The sequence below is a fragment of the Sycon ciliatum genome, chromosome 4 (genome assembly GCF_964019385.1).
Source record: "Sycon ciliatum chromosome 4, ocSycCili1.1, whole genome shotgun sequence".
Lineage (NCBI taxonomy): Eukaryota > Metazoa > Porifera > Calcarea > Leucosolenida > Sycettidae > Sycon > Sycon ciliatum.
In genome coordinates this window covers 36,276,333-36,292,507 of record NC_088646.1, presented here as the reverse complement: position 1 = coordinate 36,292,507, position 16,175 = coordinate 36,276,333, and the positions used below count along the sequence as shown (strand labels likewise).

Below are 16,175 nucleotides of genomic sequence, written 5' to 3'. Positions count from 1 at the left end.
GCAGGCTTCAAAAGGGCACATCCATTCACTGTCTTCAGGCGAATTTCCTCCACTGAGCCAAATTGATTGAGTAGAGAAATTCCATAAAAATGTGAATAAAAAGGTCGCCATTTTGTTTCCGGAGGAAGGGTTGTTCAACTTTCCTTTTTCGCAGATATCGAGTTTGATTGTAAAGGTAGATGAAAAGAAACCAGAGGAGTCCAGACTCCAGTTAAGGATTATCGTATACCAGTGTTTTACACCCTAGTTACTTGGTACCCTGCTCCACCGTTGTATCCTATATGACGTCCATGGGATCAAACGGAAGATGGACATTCGATTTTCGACTAAGCCCATCATCCAAAACGCCCATTGTACACTCCGCCGCCTCGTATCCACACCGCCAGAATTAGCAATCTCCTGTCCAAGCGCCTATGTCGCCAGACTGAAGGCGTCACTCGGATCAATGATCCAAATGCGTATGTTGTCCCTGCCACCAGGCGAGTCTCTGGTGACTGTCGGCCGCTCATTTCTGCTGTTAGATTATGGAACGCCTGCCCCAGGAGTTCAAGTCCCTCGCCTGTCATAGGTCATTCAAGAGACTTTTAAAGGTTTATTTTTATGGCTAGCCAGCATCTAGGCTTGGACTTGGAGTCGTCCTGCGAAATGACTCCCACTGTGTTTTTTTGTTTTCGTTATGTTTGACTTTTGTTCTTTTTCCTTTTTCCCTTGTACTTTTTTCTTTCTTTCTTTTTCCTTTCTCTTTTTTCTTTTTGAGTATTTGCAGTCTGTGTTTTCTCTCTTTCGTGGAGGCTTGCTTGTTGTATCCTTGGCTTTTGTCCGTTACTTTATCGACATCATAATATTGGGCACTATTGCCCGTTTGGTCTGCGATACAAAATAAAATTTCAACAACAACTTAGGCTAACACACAGCGTAGAGTAAAACAGCTTGTGTACTCACCACATTTCCCAACCTGCGTTCCACCGCTGCACACGGGCTGAAGACCACCAAATGTATCCCCAGGAATACATGTCACGGAACCTGTTTTTGATATGGAAGCAATCCGGTCTCCAGCACTGCGGTGACAGGCTGAGGAACAAGAGACAAAAAGAAAGAATATCTTGTCCATTTTTCATCCTACATGTCCAAGCACTCTGCACAGGCGTTGACTAGCTGCCCCCATGAGCAAGATTATCACAATGCAGCACGCGCGCTATAGTCTCGCTGGCCATATCTTTCGTTTGGCCCCAATTTCTCCTCCACAGCTAGCTGGCAGTGGATATGTACAGTCATGTACCTTCACTTGGCCAACGATGAAGGCACTAGTCTGAAGGCTTCAGCCGTTCAACGGTCGACCTAGTACCTCCGCCTCCGGCAATTATTTTGGTAACCTTCTCTTTCAGCACGGCCAGCATGGGCTTACTTATTAACTTATTGGCCCTTTCTTCTTTCTTAATTTTACACGGCGGTTTACTGGTACTTACGGATTTCGCACACGACGTGTTGACGGGTTGTTGTGGAACGGAGTGAGATACCAGTCGGGGCCGCGACAAATGCAATATTGCCGCCTGATCCCGGCCGAAGAGCATCTATCCAAACTGTCAGCCCCAAAGGGATCAGATCCGATATGCAGCCAATTGAGACTGCGTGCACACTGACAAGATGACCACCCTTGGTTTGGCATACCTGTTTTGCGCCTTGAAAAGTGAACTTTTCGCCAGTCAGCGTCCGTTTCAGGATGGTTGACCTTGAAGCGCAGTACTTGTAGCCAGTAAGACTTGCACCAGCTGTAAAAATGGAATAGAAATAACCGAGATGTATTAGCCACCAACTACAGGTATGTTGTTTCAAAGTCAGAACCGTCGTCATTTGAAAAGAAAACAGGGACTCCGACTTTTCACTACTTAGTAGAAGACTTCCATTCAAGCTGGTTTAGTCATGCTGGTGATAGTCAATTTTTTCCCCAGGCTCAGCTTCCCCTTTTCAACAAGCCTCAATTAAAAATTACGCGAAGCAAGGTCAGTCTTGCCCTGTACTTTAAATTAAGCACGCCGGGTACGCGGAAGAAGTTTAACTTGCAATGGATGAAGCTGAAAACGCAGAAGTGTCTACGGGACGTATATTGGTGAAAGCGATGAACGAAGAAACAATAGACATGTGGTGCATAATTGAGGTAGAGTATTGAGAATCCCATGAAACACGACTCGTTGATACAAGAATAATACAACATAGAAACCCCGCTCGACATTGGTCGTCTGCTCATGATCATCACGATGCATATGTGCTGCAGGCAGCCGACACCCTGAAACCCTATGCGATAGTTCGCTAGATCTTCTAAACGTGTGGGTGCGACAACGTTTGAAAATGAGCACACTCACTGTAGCTTGCGGGTTGATTTGCAATTGTGGAAGAAATTAAAGCGACCAGCAGGATGGCGGTTATCAGCACAATTGATACCTGGAGTACAGAAGCCGGAAAGTGAGAAGAATAGCCACCACACATCTAGTGCAATAACATGCCGTTTTCTGGCCTATCCTTAGCCTAGTTATATAGGCTTTGGGGCAGGCAGTAAGTGACATCTGGATCGACGACAGCCGCCATCATGACCATCAGGCATCAAAAGGTCCTCAACTGTTACTTGACACCATCACAACTGAACGCCTTCATAACGCTGCTGATACAAACACTAAATTGACGAAACCAAAACTTACGGCGTTCGGACGAGACATGTTGATGTTGATAAGGATTGAACTCAACTAAACTGATCTGACTCACTAACACGATCTTGGAATGATATTAGCACAAAGAAGACACATACCCATACAGGGCCAAAGGCACAGCAGCTTCTTATTTTTATTCTTTAGGCAGACCATCGAAAATCCCGCCAGAGCGCCCCTACCTCCGCGACGCTTCAGCCAAGTTCAGGTGGGGAGGGGCGGATGGGCGAGTCCTACTTGCCGCATTCAGTGCTACATGAAAAAGTACTCACCCTACGAGAACTGTTCGTGCATCTCGTACACCGACCAAAGGTCAAGACCTAGGAGTCGTACAGACCAGTCAAAACTCAAGGCGACACGCGATTTGCGACAGTTGCGAGAAGAAACTGCCTGTCGCGAGCTGTCGCAAGCTGTCGCAATGCACCTGTCGCAGAAGTTGAAGAAAGTTCAACTTTTGCGACATGCGACACGCAACATACACATTCAGGTCAATGAAAGCCCAGGTGACATTCGACGGGGCGCGACGGGACGCGACGTTGGATCGACGGGAAGGGACGGGACGGTCTGACGGCGTCCAATGTGGTGTTGCCGTTGCTGTTGTTGTTGGTCTGTTGTTGTTGTCGCTGTCGCTGTTGTTGTTGCCGTTGCTGTTGTTGTTGGTCATTTTGTAAGAGCTTGGACAGTTCACTTGTCCAGGCAATAAAGCAGTCTCTCTCTCTCTCTCTCTCTCTCTCTCTCTCTCTCTCTCTCTCTCTCTCTCTCTCTCTCTCTCTCTCTCTCTCTCTCTCTCTCTCTCTCTCTCTCTCTCTCTCTCTCTCTCTCTCTCTCTCTCTCTTTCTCTCTCTATCTACATATATCTATCTCTCCCCAGCTCTCATCATGCATGCGCCACACTCTCATGGAAATTTTTATTTTATTTTTTATTTTATAAGATTGCATGCTTCACACTCTCATGTAATATTTCTTTCCTTTCTTCGTCTTTTTGTGAGAGCTTGGACAATCCACTTGTCCAGGCAAGAAGGCAGCAATGCCTGTTCATTCTGGCGAAGTAAAATAAAATATACCAACCAACAATGTGAACACCAGGAACGGGAACGCAACCGTACTACCGTACAGATCGGAAAGCGACGGGAAGAGTTGGATCGATCCCACTTTTCATACCGTAGACGGGCGTAGACGGGGACGCAAGCGTACAAAACGGCTGCAATTCGAGTGTGAATAGGAGACGGCGTCGTGCGCCGACTACTCCCGATTCGTACTTGGAAATTTTTAGCATTTCGAACTCTGCGCTTCCCATGATAACTCACAGAATGGCCAGCACAACTCATCTCAGAACTACTACAAGTAGTACTCTCCCCATATGCCATGCACTTTAGTACGAGTACCGACGCTACCCCAGACCTGTCACATGCACCGGTACAAACACAAGGCCCAGCTGCACAGCTCTGAAATGTAGTCTTTGGCACCTATGATCAGGGGATGGCCCACGCCTGGTAAAAAAAACAAAAACAAAAAAAAACAATGAGAAGTTGTGTACAAATCGTGTACAGACTGAGGGTGCGTTTGGTTGGTACGATCTAGGACAGGATCGAACAGCTGGTGCACATGGAGCAGCCTCATGCCAACCAAACGCTACTCCAGAAACAGAGCACATTTTTTTGGAAAATGTGCCAAACTTGATGCATTCTTCAAAATGTGTATGGATCACCATGGTCACTTTGTACGGTACGACGAGTCCAACCCAAAAGCGTATGCACATGATCATTTGGGAACAAAATCGATGTTCCCGCCAGGTTTCACTGTGAAAAAGTGAAACTGCTCGGTCTGCTCCGGCCTCGAGGCCGGAGCAAGCAGAACATGTTCTGGCCGACCCAGAACAGGTGCAGTCCCAACCAAACGCGCTGTTCTGGTGAATCCTGTTCTAGTTCGTACCAACCAAACGCGCCCTAAACAGACTATGGATTCGAACATAACAGAGTGGAAAACCGGAATCCGAGAAAACGATAACATGCAAAATCATGAAAAAGTGGGGGGGGGGTACTGAAGCAGAACAGTAGCCAAACACACCACGGATAGTTACCGAAAGCACTCTGCAGCAGCAAGGACCACAGAAGCATCAGAGTCAATGACTCTCTGGCGGGCATCTTGAGACCGTGGCCTGCGGTGACCACGGAGGCTGGCATTGGAGGCACAGCACATTGTAGGAAATTCGTACGCAGGCTCCGCACGGCAGCCACCAAGGCCGCATGCACCTGGCCACGACAAACGTCCGCAAAAGCCAAACCACCGTAGGGAGGAGACATCGCGGTACACAGCACCGAACACACCCAAGAGTGCACCTGGACTCGTAGGACGACCCCGCGTGACGGTGCACTACATTGGAAATGTTGACCCGGACTGCGATGCGGATTCAATAGCTGAACACTGCAAGGCACAAGGTGTATCTGTAGTACCAAGAGTACATAACCATGGGTTATGTACTCTTGGTAGTACAAAGCGTCGTGTACACCTCCGTGCACTTTAGAGCAGCCTCTGCTCGTATTACAGTCTTGGTCACGGACGCCAAGAAGGTCGCGGAAGAATCGTTCTGGCCTGACGAAGTTGGCCGTACTGTAAGAGAGTGGCGATTTGGTACAGAGGCCTGGGCCACCAAACCCGTAAAAGCATAATGCCACACACCACCTACCGGTATTCACAACCCCTGAAACATTGCCACACCCGATGTTTTCTGCAACAACGAGCAACTGGAGGTGACGGCCACCGCAAAATACCTTGGTGTGATCGTCGACGACCAATTGTCATGGAGGCCACATGTCGACTATGTGTCACGTAGAACTGCACAAACCATAGGGCAATTGTGGAGACACGGGCGTTCACTAACGCTTAGAGCTCGACGGTCGTGGTACACCAGTATGGTAAACAGCCAGCTGTGTTATGCTTCAGCAGCATTCTACCCAAGCCTTACAGCTCAGCTTCTCGACCGTTTGGGGAAGATCAACAAGGCTGGAGTCAGAGCTGTGTTTCAGCTCCCTCGTCAAACACCGACCGCACCTCTTATTTCTAGATTAAATGTTTCCCCACTCGGATCCACCATTTTAAGCTCAAGATTGTTGTTTTTGTCCATAGATGTCTTGCCTCCCATGCAAGCATGCTATTTTCGCCTTTCTTTCTGTTGATCGCTGAACCTGGTCTTGAGCAAAGCACACGCCGTGTTACACGTGGCCAGGTCTCACGTCTTCTCCAAATTCCATTCGTTCGTGGACCAGCATCTCGAGCGTCCATGCAATTCGTGGGCAGCGTGTATTGGAACAGGCTTCCGGCAAATATTCGTTGCCATGAAGATAGTTTCAAAGCCCTGCTGTGCCCAGATGTTCTTGACACGCTTTCTCTGTCTTGACTCATTCGTCAGACATGTGCATTTTGATCTTTTGGTTTGGTCTCTAATCGACAAACTGACTTTTCTCCTCAAATACCTCAACTTCTCTATTTCTATTTCATACATCTGCTTCGTTTATTCCTTACTCTTTTCTTTCTATCTTTTTCTTTTCTTTCCCTTGTCATCTAATCACTGTCACTCACATACAAATACCGTCATAAAATATAAAACACAAGATTTTCTCATCTTTTTCTATTTCTTGTTTTTCATTAGCTTTAGCATGTCATTCACATTCTTCATCATTTGTGAGAACTAGACCTGGTCTAGTGAGAAGGCATTTTACTGCCTGTAATTCTGGTGAAGTAAAATAAAGTAACAATAACAACAACCCGCATGCTCCTGTGGTCACCCCTTCGTCCCCAAATCCTCCAACCCCAGCACTCTACTCTACAATTCATCCTAATATTAGGCTCGGCACAGTTAACACTTCCAGCTGGCTCAAAAGGTCTGACGAAATTAAGAATCTATTCTCCACCTCTCAACTGGACATACTGGGTGTTACTGAAACCTGGCTCACCGCTGCTATTCTCAGCTGCCTACTTGTACCTTCAGCTGACCATGCTGTCATACGAAATTACCGACACAGCGACAACCTACGCCATGGCGGCGGAGTGGCATTTCTTGTACATCCATCAATATCACATACACATCGCCCGGACCTTCAACCTCGTGACCAGACTATTGAAATAGTATGCATTGAACTCCATCATCGCCCTACTCCCACCTTTGTGTTTTGCTGTTACCGCCCACCTTGGCAATCACCAGCCCAGTTCTGCGACTCATTCCGTACATGTATCCGATCAATACCTTGTCCACAGGCTTCCATATTAGTTGTGGGTGATTTCAACGCTCGTCTATCCAGATGGCTGACACCCGATCCCGACACACCTGCTGGTTTATACATGTCTGACAACCTTGATAATCTTGGCCTATCCCTAGTTGTAGACCAGCAGGCAACCCGCTATTCTCCTGGCGGCAATACATCTTCTCTTCTTGACTTAGTTATAACCAATGTTCCGTTTAAACTCTCGCATCTCACCATTCTCCCGCCCGTGTCGGGCCACTGTCCTGTTGTTTTCGATTTCGCTGTCCCTAAGCTCCCAACAACGCCAAACCCTCAATCCTCGTCTCCATGTCTATCCACTCGGCTTGACTTCGACCATACTGACTGGCAAGAACTTAACGACCACTTGTGGAAGCTGCCCCTCCTAGATACGATCCGAAATGCGCAAACAGTAGACGATGCCTGGTCTTCCTGGTGCACCATGTTGGAAGACGCAGTGTTCTCGTTCGTGCCAGTTATCCGGAGGCGAGTGTTCCCAACGAACAAACGCTGGTTCGCAGCCACTCATCATCGGCAACGGCAATGAAGGGACCGTCTCTTTTCGAAGGCTAAGCGTCTAGGAACCACGGAAGTTTGAACTTTGTACAGACTTGCTCGCAACCGTCTCAACTCTGCGATTCGCAAAGCCAAGCGCCACTTCCACGAAAAGATGGCGAGAGACCTGCAAAACCACCGTGGGTCCTACTCATGGTGGCGAAAAGCGAAACTCCTTTGCAACATCAATCGCCCGACCTCTGCTATCCCCGACCTCCAGGAAGACAACCAGATCAAGCCAGTGACTAGCAGTGCAGACAAGGCCGCCCTCCTCGCTAGGAAGTTTGCCAGTTACAGCCAGGCTCCCTTATCACAGCCTGATCTGCACTCTGCCATCTCGCTACCGACTTTCACCGAGAAATTTTCCATTCAGCCCTTCTCTGCCCAATCCGTATTCGATAGTTTACATAGACTGTCCACATATCGCTCTACTGCTGGTAAGTTGTGTAACCGAATTCTCAAAGAAACTGCTGAAGCTACTTCCCAATCCCTCGCAGTCCTCTTCAACCGCTGTTTACTCGCCAAAACACAGCCTCGCGAATGGAAATCTGCCATTGTGGTACCCATCTTTAAAGGCAAAGGTTGCCCCGCCGAACCGAGCAACTACCGCCCAATATTTCTGGTAAATGGAATCGCTAAGGTGTATGAGTCAATTGTCAGTCGCCAGTTCTATTCGTTTGTTGAGAAACATAAGCTTATTAGTGAAAACCAATTCGGATTCTGCAGTCGATGCGCCAGATTTGAAAAATCACGTCGGAACACAGAGTTCTATTTTTCAGATGCACCCTTTTTGGGCACTTTTCTCAAGGCATTCTCAACATACGATCGTTTTCATGTATGTACGTGCTGGCCAGTCTCACGCTTTCTCGGAGTTATTCGTCACACTCGAGGATTCAGTAGTCGCCTTTCACCTTTTTCTGTTATGAGTTCTTCAAGAACGACGAAATTCTGTAGTTTGGTGTCGCTACACGTCGGTTTGTCTCTTTTCCTTTTTTCGTCGAAATTTCGTCGCCCGACCTATAATTTCGTGCCACCGAATTAACCAGGCATTTCGCTGCTTCTATGCTGGACGTATCGAAAGAGTAAGTCTTTGTGACATTGGAGCGGAAGTTATGTTCTGGCCGAAAAAAGGGCATGCCTCTGGTGACGTGATTTCTAACTAGTGTTTTTACGTATATTTTCCATGCATGTGTGCACAGATGTCAGCGGCAGGAAGACCCAGCAATGCCACAACTGGCACAAGCATACATACTTGACGACCATGTGGCCCAGAATGAAGCATTTGCTCCAAAGTGCCATCTGACAAGCGATTTACACATGACTCAATGCTGTCAGATTGGCAAAATTGGCAAAAGCTACACACATGCACATCCATCACGTCAGGCCAATGCATTTATTGCAAGTGCGTCAAAGCACTACGACGCCAAGTATGCACAGCAGCGAAAGAAAATAAGCCACCAGTCAGCCAAAGCACATGCAGTGTACATGATTGCAGCGGAGCGGCATCCGTACACTGTCCTGCAGACAAACTGCGCGTGCACAGTCTGAAAGAACAGTGCGAACCGCTTCTGTGCCCAACCCATTACCAGCAGTGTGTGGGCCATGCAACATGTGCTTGGTGTAAGTCGAGACTCACACCAGAACACAGGTGGAAGTCACCAAACTTTCAGCTTGCAGAGCATGTGTTGCGTAGCATGCACCATGTCAGGATTTCAGACGAGAGTCGATTTTGTAGACGCTGCTACCAAAAGCAAATTGACATGCTCCCTGCCGACAATGCACCAAGCACAGACCACCAATTGCGAAGCATCATCTCTCAGTACAGCACGGAAGGTGCCGAGAGTGATTTCCCCAATATTATAGTCATTGCCGCTACAGGATGGGAATTGCTGGACAAGGATGCCATATTGTTGACGACAGTGCACGATTTGTATACAGAGACTTTGCACCCAGCTGCTGACCCCAAGCCAGCGGCATACGTGCTCGGCAAATTGAAGTTGACCCTGGAGCACCACTTGCACGTCATTCCACCTAAGTCGCGGAAGGATGGCACATTGCTGCTACGCAATGGATGTAATGATTATGTAATGCTGAGAAGGCACTACATATCATGATCCTTTCTGCAGAGCGTAAACACAAGATAGAGCAAACACCAACAAAGCTGGAAGACCTCACTCTGCCATGCTCACAGCACAATTGATAGCCAGCAACCGAATAATACATGTACTTCACAAATATGGGAACCCATTTACACCAAGTGCTATTATCGGACAATGCCATTATGCTCCTAGCACGCGGCACAAGAAAATTATAGAGCTTCGCCAGCATTGCCTTGATTTTGTCGTAATGTGATGGTGTGTGTGTATGTGTGTGTGAACATGGGAACCCATTTACACCAAGTGCTATTATCGGGCAATGCCATTATGCTCCTAGCACGCGGCACAAGAAAATTATAGAGCTTCGCCGGCATTGCCTTGATTTTGTCGTAATGTGATGGTGTGTGCGTGTGGTGTGTGTGTCACTGTGTGTGTGGTGGTGTGTGTGGGTGGTGTGTGTATGTGTGTGTGTGTGTGTGTGTGTGTGTGTGTGTGTGTGTGTGTGTGTGTGTGTGTGTGTGTGTGTGTGTGTGTGTGTGTGTGTGTGTGTGTGTGTGTGTGTGTGTGTGTGTGTGTGTGTGTGTGTGTGTGTGTGTGTGTGTGTGTGTGTGTGTGTGTGTGTGTGTGTGTGTGTGTGTGTGTGTGTGTGTGTGTGTGTGTGTGTGTGTGTGTGTGTGTGTGTGTGTGTGTGTGTGTGTGTGTGTGTGTGTGTGTGTGTGTGTGTGTGTGTGTGTGTGTGTGTGTGTGTGTGTGTGTGTGTGTGTGTGTGTGTGTGTGTGTGTGTGTGTGTGTGTGTGTGTGTGTGTGTGTGTGTGTGTGTGTGTGTGTGTGTGTGTGTGTGTGTGTGTGTGTGTGTGTGTGTGTGTGTGTGTGTGTGTGTGTGTGTGTGTGTGTGTGTGTGTGTGTGTGTGTGTGTGTGTGTGTGTGTGTGTGTGTGTGTGTGTGTGTGTGTGTGTGTGTGTGTGTGTGTGTGTGTGTGTGTGTGTGTGTGTGTGTGTGTGTACATTACATATTGCCCTATCAAAAATATATAAATAAACTCGGATGGTGAGCCAATGTAATCATGGATAAAAAGAATAAGGACAAAATGTTACGAGTTATGACTAACTGTCCACCATGTACCAATGTCGCTAGATCATATACAGTCGGCGAGCGCGACAAAAAAGCACAAACTGACAGGGAATACTAAGACATACAACGACCAAATAATATTCAAGTTAATTTCGAAATGTCTATAATTTCGTGCCGTCGGATTAACCAAGCATGCAACGAAAGGAAAGGTATACACGCTTAGACATATATTATTAGGCAATTATCTGCACCAACCTGCATTCCGGCCGAAGCATCATGTCGGGTGTGGTGGGTCGGTATTCCGACGTATCTCCACACACCAGGAAAATCGTGAAGCGAGAATTCCCTCGTCTGCAACTGGCAAAGTCTTCACTTGACACTCAAGTTGAAATTTCTAGATACCTAGCTAATAGGAGCAGACTTCAGGACATTTGTCGCACTCGGGAATCGTCAGTTCGATCCGTACAGGGTTGGTTAGACACAAGAAATATAGCAAATTTCATTGACTGACATCTTCATCTTTACCAACACAGTTCACCACATAAACTTTCGCGCGAAAAAAATAAAAAGACCCACTCAGCTGGGCTTGGCGCATCGACTGTCTGCAGAACCAAGTCAACAGTCGACCAACTAATAGTAGTAATACTTGTTCAGCTTACAACCACGGTTTTTTTTTTTTTTTTTTTTTTTTTTTTACTATGTTCACATTCCCAGCTCGAAAATAATAAGAAAGACAATGATACTGAGACTAGGACGAACATTTCCTGCGCTCTTGACATGAAATCACCTTGCGATCAGCTTTTCCTGGATTTCTCCAAGGCATTCGACAGGGTCAGCCACAACTTGATCCTGGAGTCGGTTTCCGGGTGGTGCTCGTCAAACGCTTGCGACTGGATTAAAGACTTCATCAGTGACCGTAATATCTGTGTCCGAGTTGGGCAAAGTCAATCTGATCCGTTGCCCATCACAGCTGGGGTGCCTCAGGGGTCTCATCTCGGCCCCCTCCTCTTTAATCTATGCATAAACTCTTTTCCTGATGCCCCTGTCTCCGGTACTCTCTCTCTCTTTTTGCTGACGACTCCAATTTAATCCTTGTTTCCCCGCCTAAAACGTCAGTGCCCGCTCACCGTGCCAGCTTTCAAGTTGATATTGAACATTGCCTCAAATGGTCAAGAACCACTGCCATGAAGCTTAACACCAGCAAGTGTGTTCATGTGTCCTTTCGGAAACATGCTGTGACTCCCTGCCCACCCCCCCCCCCCCCTTCAAAATGGATGACACTGAGGTTACGACGGCTGACAGGTAGGCACCGGCGGATTATGCCGGCATAATTATTGGCATAATTAGGTGGTTGAAAATTTGGAGCATAATTTGGCATCCTTTCGGAGGTAGGAGCATAACTACATGATTGTACCACAGTTCTAGTATGTAGGCTACAGAATTGTGTACAATGCACCTGATCAGCGCTGTAATCATGGTAATGATCTGTTTGGTAAAGGGTTTGGAGGTCATGCAGATAGTGTTTTCAGTGAAAAAGCAGGGTTTTATGAGGTGTCCCGAAGTGGACGAGATAGTGCTGGGTAGTCCGCAAACGGACTCTAGCTCTGCGTACATGTACACTATTCATGATATGAAGTCGTGACCTCGGGATTTTAGCAGCCGTGGCTAGCCGGCTGTGCAGACTATGGATATTGATTGCCCTAATAATTAGAAAATATCAAGTGAGTTATTGTTGATGTTCGATCATGATGGAAGGAGAGATGAGCTGATTATTCGCAGGGTGAGGTTGACATCGGTTGGACGAGTATGACGATTACGAAGACAGTCAGTTGAACAAGATAATTTTGAAAGGTAACTCAAACAAAATTTAGCAATGAAAAATATTTTTACAAAAGAAGTTGTAGTGAATAGAAGATGCCATGTTTTCTCTTTTCTTTGTTGATCTCTAGCATGCATGGACACCTTGGTATGGGGATACTCATGTATTTTGTTGTACTTATGGCCACTTGCAAGTACATGTACGAAAAACGCACAATTTTCCAAAGTAGAGTATTTCTATTATGCCACATGACCCGTTGTCTCCCCGCACCAACCATCAATTTACTGTATACATGTTACGTGAGACCCTTGCTGGAGTATGCTGTCCCTGTTTGGCTGTTCGCCATGTCGTCTACGCAATCCTGCACATTGGATCGACTACAAGTTACTGCTGCCTGATCCTACCTAATGCGTAAGACCCGACAGCTTCCTACTTGGACAACACCCAAGAATGTTCTGAATCATCTGTGTGAATGGGAATCGCTCCAATGGCGTCGTCAAATTCTCTCTCTAGTTTATTTTCATCATGTATTCTGCCAATTTCCAGCACTACTGAGCCAGTTTAGTTTCACCATCTCCAGCAGCTGCCGCCACCCTTCCTCTATCGTTTTGCCTCGTTCTGGAACTCATTTCTCCTCTTTTCGGTTTATCAGTTGTCTGGAAAAAGCTTCCTGAGAGCCTACGCAGGGAGAGATCTTCTGCTAAGTTTCGGTTTCTCCTGAAGGACCATTATTAATTTTAACATACAAATTCTCCACCACTGGAATTCCTGATTTTCGTATCTAGCTCTCGTCATATATTCTGTTTCTCCCTGGTGGTTTTACCTGTAGTTTTCCCTGAGCAGTGTTTCTGCTAAGTACTATTTTCCCTTCTCCCTTTTCACTTCCCTTTCGTCTCATCCACCCTTCCAGGAAACTCCCCCGGTAAGTATCCATTTACTTTTGGAGAATCCTTCAAATAAAGTCTAAATGAAAATGAAGAAAACTTGAGTTGAATTTTAGCAACATGTGATCTCTTGTCACTTATTGTATTCAGGGATAGTTCAGAAGCGTGACAGACGAACTATTCTATCATTTCCTGGGGCTATTATTTGAATGCCACAACTTTCAGGGCTAATTTTTTGATCTTCATGAAAAACTGGTATTATGAACTTGATTCCGCTTCTTTCAAGGAGGAATAATTGAAAAGAAGTCCCGAAAAACGAGAAATTAGGTCCGAAAGTCACCCCGTTACGGACCGTGCCTTATGACTCGCGCCGTTCGACGTTGAACATCGCAACGACTGCTGCATGTCGTGTCGTACGAATCGTACAGGATTTTACAGCTCACCCCAGCCCTTCCGACAAGCCCTTACGTCCCGTACCGTCGGCGTTGCGTCGAATGTGAACTACACACTATAGGCTATAGTTGTAAACAACTGGCATGAAGGTCGAATGCGTACGAGAACGACTGTATTGTATTTGTATTGTATTTTATTATTTTACTTGGGCATTCCCAACAGACCCTAAGGTCTTCTTACAGGGTGCCCAAGATGAATGAAATTGTTAAGTTCCTGGCGAAATGAATTGGGGATATGATTTGTGCGAAGGGATTCGGGAAGCGCATTAAAGCGGTCAGCACCAAGGAATGAAATAGATCTGTATCCAGCTTGAGCTTGCACAATGGGTAAGGAAAGGGAATAATTGACTTGGCCGCGGGTTACTCTGTCTGTGTGAGCGCAGTCACGGCGAAGGGAGAACATGTCAGAGAGGAGTGAACTGCAGATATTGTGGATGCAACGGAACACGAAGAATATGGACTTAGTATGATATCTTTTGTCTAAGCTAATTATGTGGTATCGCTCAAGCAAGTACGCGTGAATGTGTCATGCTCAAATATGCATCTAAGTGCTCTCTTACTTATGCGCAGCAGCTGATCTCTCACATTGTCAGCGAGGCAGTGGACGTAGGCAGTGCTGGCGTACTCGAGCTTGCTCTGGACTACTGACAAGTAGAACTGCCTTCTGGCCTGGACAGCAAGGTTCCTCCTTCCACGTCGAAAAGCACCTAGTTTCTTTCCGATGTCTTCCCTGAGGGAGTTAACGTGGGCACTGAAACTTAAAGTTGAATCGAGAGTCAGTCCTAGATACTTAACTTCGTCAGACGGGGCAATAACAGTCGAACCACAGACAATGCTCAGGTTAGGTGGGGGATGTGAGCGTCTGCTGTGGATCAGTAGTACTTGGCTCTTGCTGGAGTTCAGGAGCAGGCCGCGATCTGTGAGGTGCTGCTTAACCACTGAAAAATCGTCTTCTAAGTAAGACATGAGAATTCGTGGACACTTTCCAGAGGCATACAGGGTGGTGTCGTCTGCATAAAGAAGGCATTGGGAACGCAATGGCAGAGTGGGGACAAGTCGAGTGTAGATGCTGAAGAGGGTAGGGCCTAGGACGGAACCCTGGGGAACGCCCCTAGTGCAGGTTCTACAGTCACTTGTGGTTCCTGTAATGGCTACAAACTGCCTATGCCCTACCAGGAGGCTGTGCAAAAGCGATTGTCATTATCTTCCTGCAAAGAAATAACTTCTGTCGAGATTTCCTTCCATTCGATAAATGTGTCGTCTTTGTGGTAGTTCGTTCTCCATGCGGTACGAGTAATGCTGTAGAAATTTGTGCAGTACCACGATGTCGAGCTGTCAGGAACAGTAATTGTTCTGATGAAGTGTCAGTCAACGACTTGACTGGTCCCAATATCGCAGTTGCAAGTCGAACAGGGTATGTCACAGAAGCTACACCTACAAAGTCCCTGCTAACTTGTTGAAAACTCCCAAGTGCCCAAGAAAAACACTTGCCTTTGGGCGTTGTGTGATCTCGAAATGTTGGCTTGAAACACCGTCAGAAGTGTATTTGGTTCCTTCAATACTCTGTTCTTCGCTACATTGTTATTCGGAAGAAAACCCGTTCGGATTTGCGAAATAAAACAACCATCATTATAAAATCACTACGAGCTAGCTCGTGGGCCTGAGGCAAGGCATGCTTGCAGGCAATTATTACTGAGTCGCAGTTAGGGTCAAGCGGATAATGCCGGCATTATACGACTATCCGAGCATCAGAGCATTGTGGAGCATTAGAAAGGAACAAAATGAGCATTATTATGAGGTTTGAGCGGCATAACGAGTTTCATAGTGGATAATATCGGGAAATCCCAGGTTTTTGGCAACAATCGGCTACAATCATGATCATGAGATGTTGTCTGATGATTGGTTTTTGCCATGAAATTCTGAGTAACAACTAAACAGCCCTATTTTTCTCCTTTTGTGTACCTGTTGGGTACTACGCTCCGCCCATTCCGGGCATTTGAGCACTATGCATTGTACCGGCGCATGACTTTTTTTTTTTTTTTTTTTTTACTATTATTCACAAACCCAACTCGTAAAATAAATAATTATGTGGACAAAAACAAACAGCTACTGAGCAGGGGCTGCACTGGGCAGCAGTGATGGTGAGGTACCAGGGGCTCCACCGACCAAAGGTCTCGGCTTCAATGCCACAAGCACGCACCAGGAAAAAGAAACAGAAATGTAAAGCAAAGCTAGATCTAGCTATGGGGAAGTAGAATGGGTAAAAGTACCGGTAGGTGTTTAGAAAAATAAAAACAAGATGAAAAGAGATTGTTTATTATCAGTGTTTGGACTGATGTA

General features: G+C 46.6%; 1 long non-coding RNA gene across 1 annotated transcript; it reads right to left on the bottom strand.

Annotated features, from left to right (window-relative positions):
• Positions 1–8,780: 8,780 nt before the first annotated feature.
• Positions 8,781–11,255, bottom strand: LOC135815952 (uncharacterized). Its single transcript, XR_010553338.1, has 2 exons — positions 10,936–11,255; positions 8,781–9,633 (listed from the first exon to the last, which is right to left on the bottom strand). It is a non-coding gene; the product is annotated as an uncharacterized LOC135815952 (long non-coding RNA).
• Between the last annotated feature and the right edge of the window lie 4,920 nt (positions 11,256–16,175).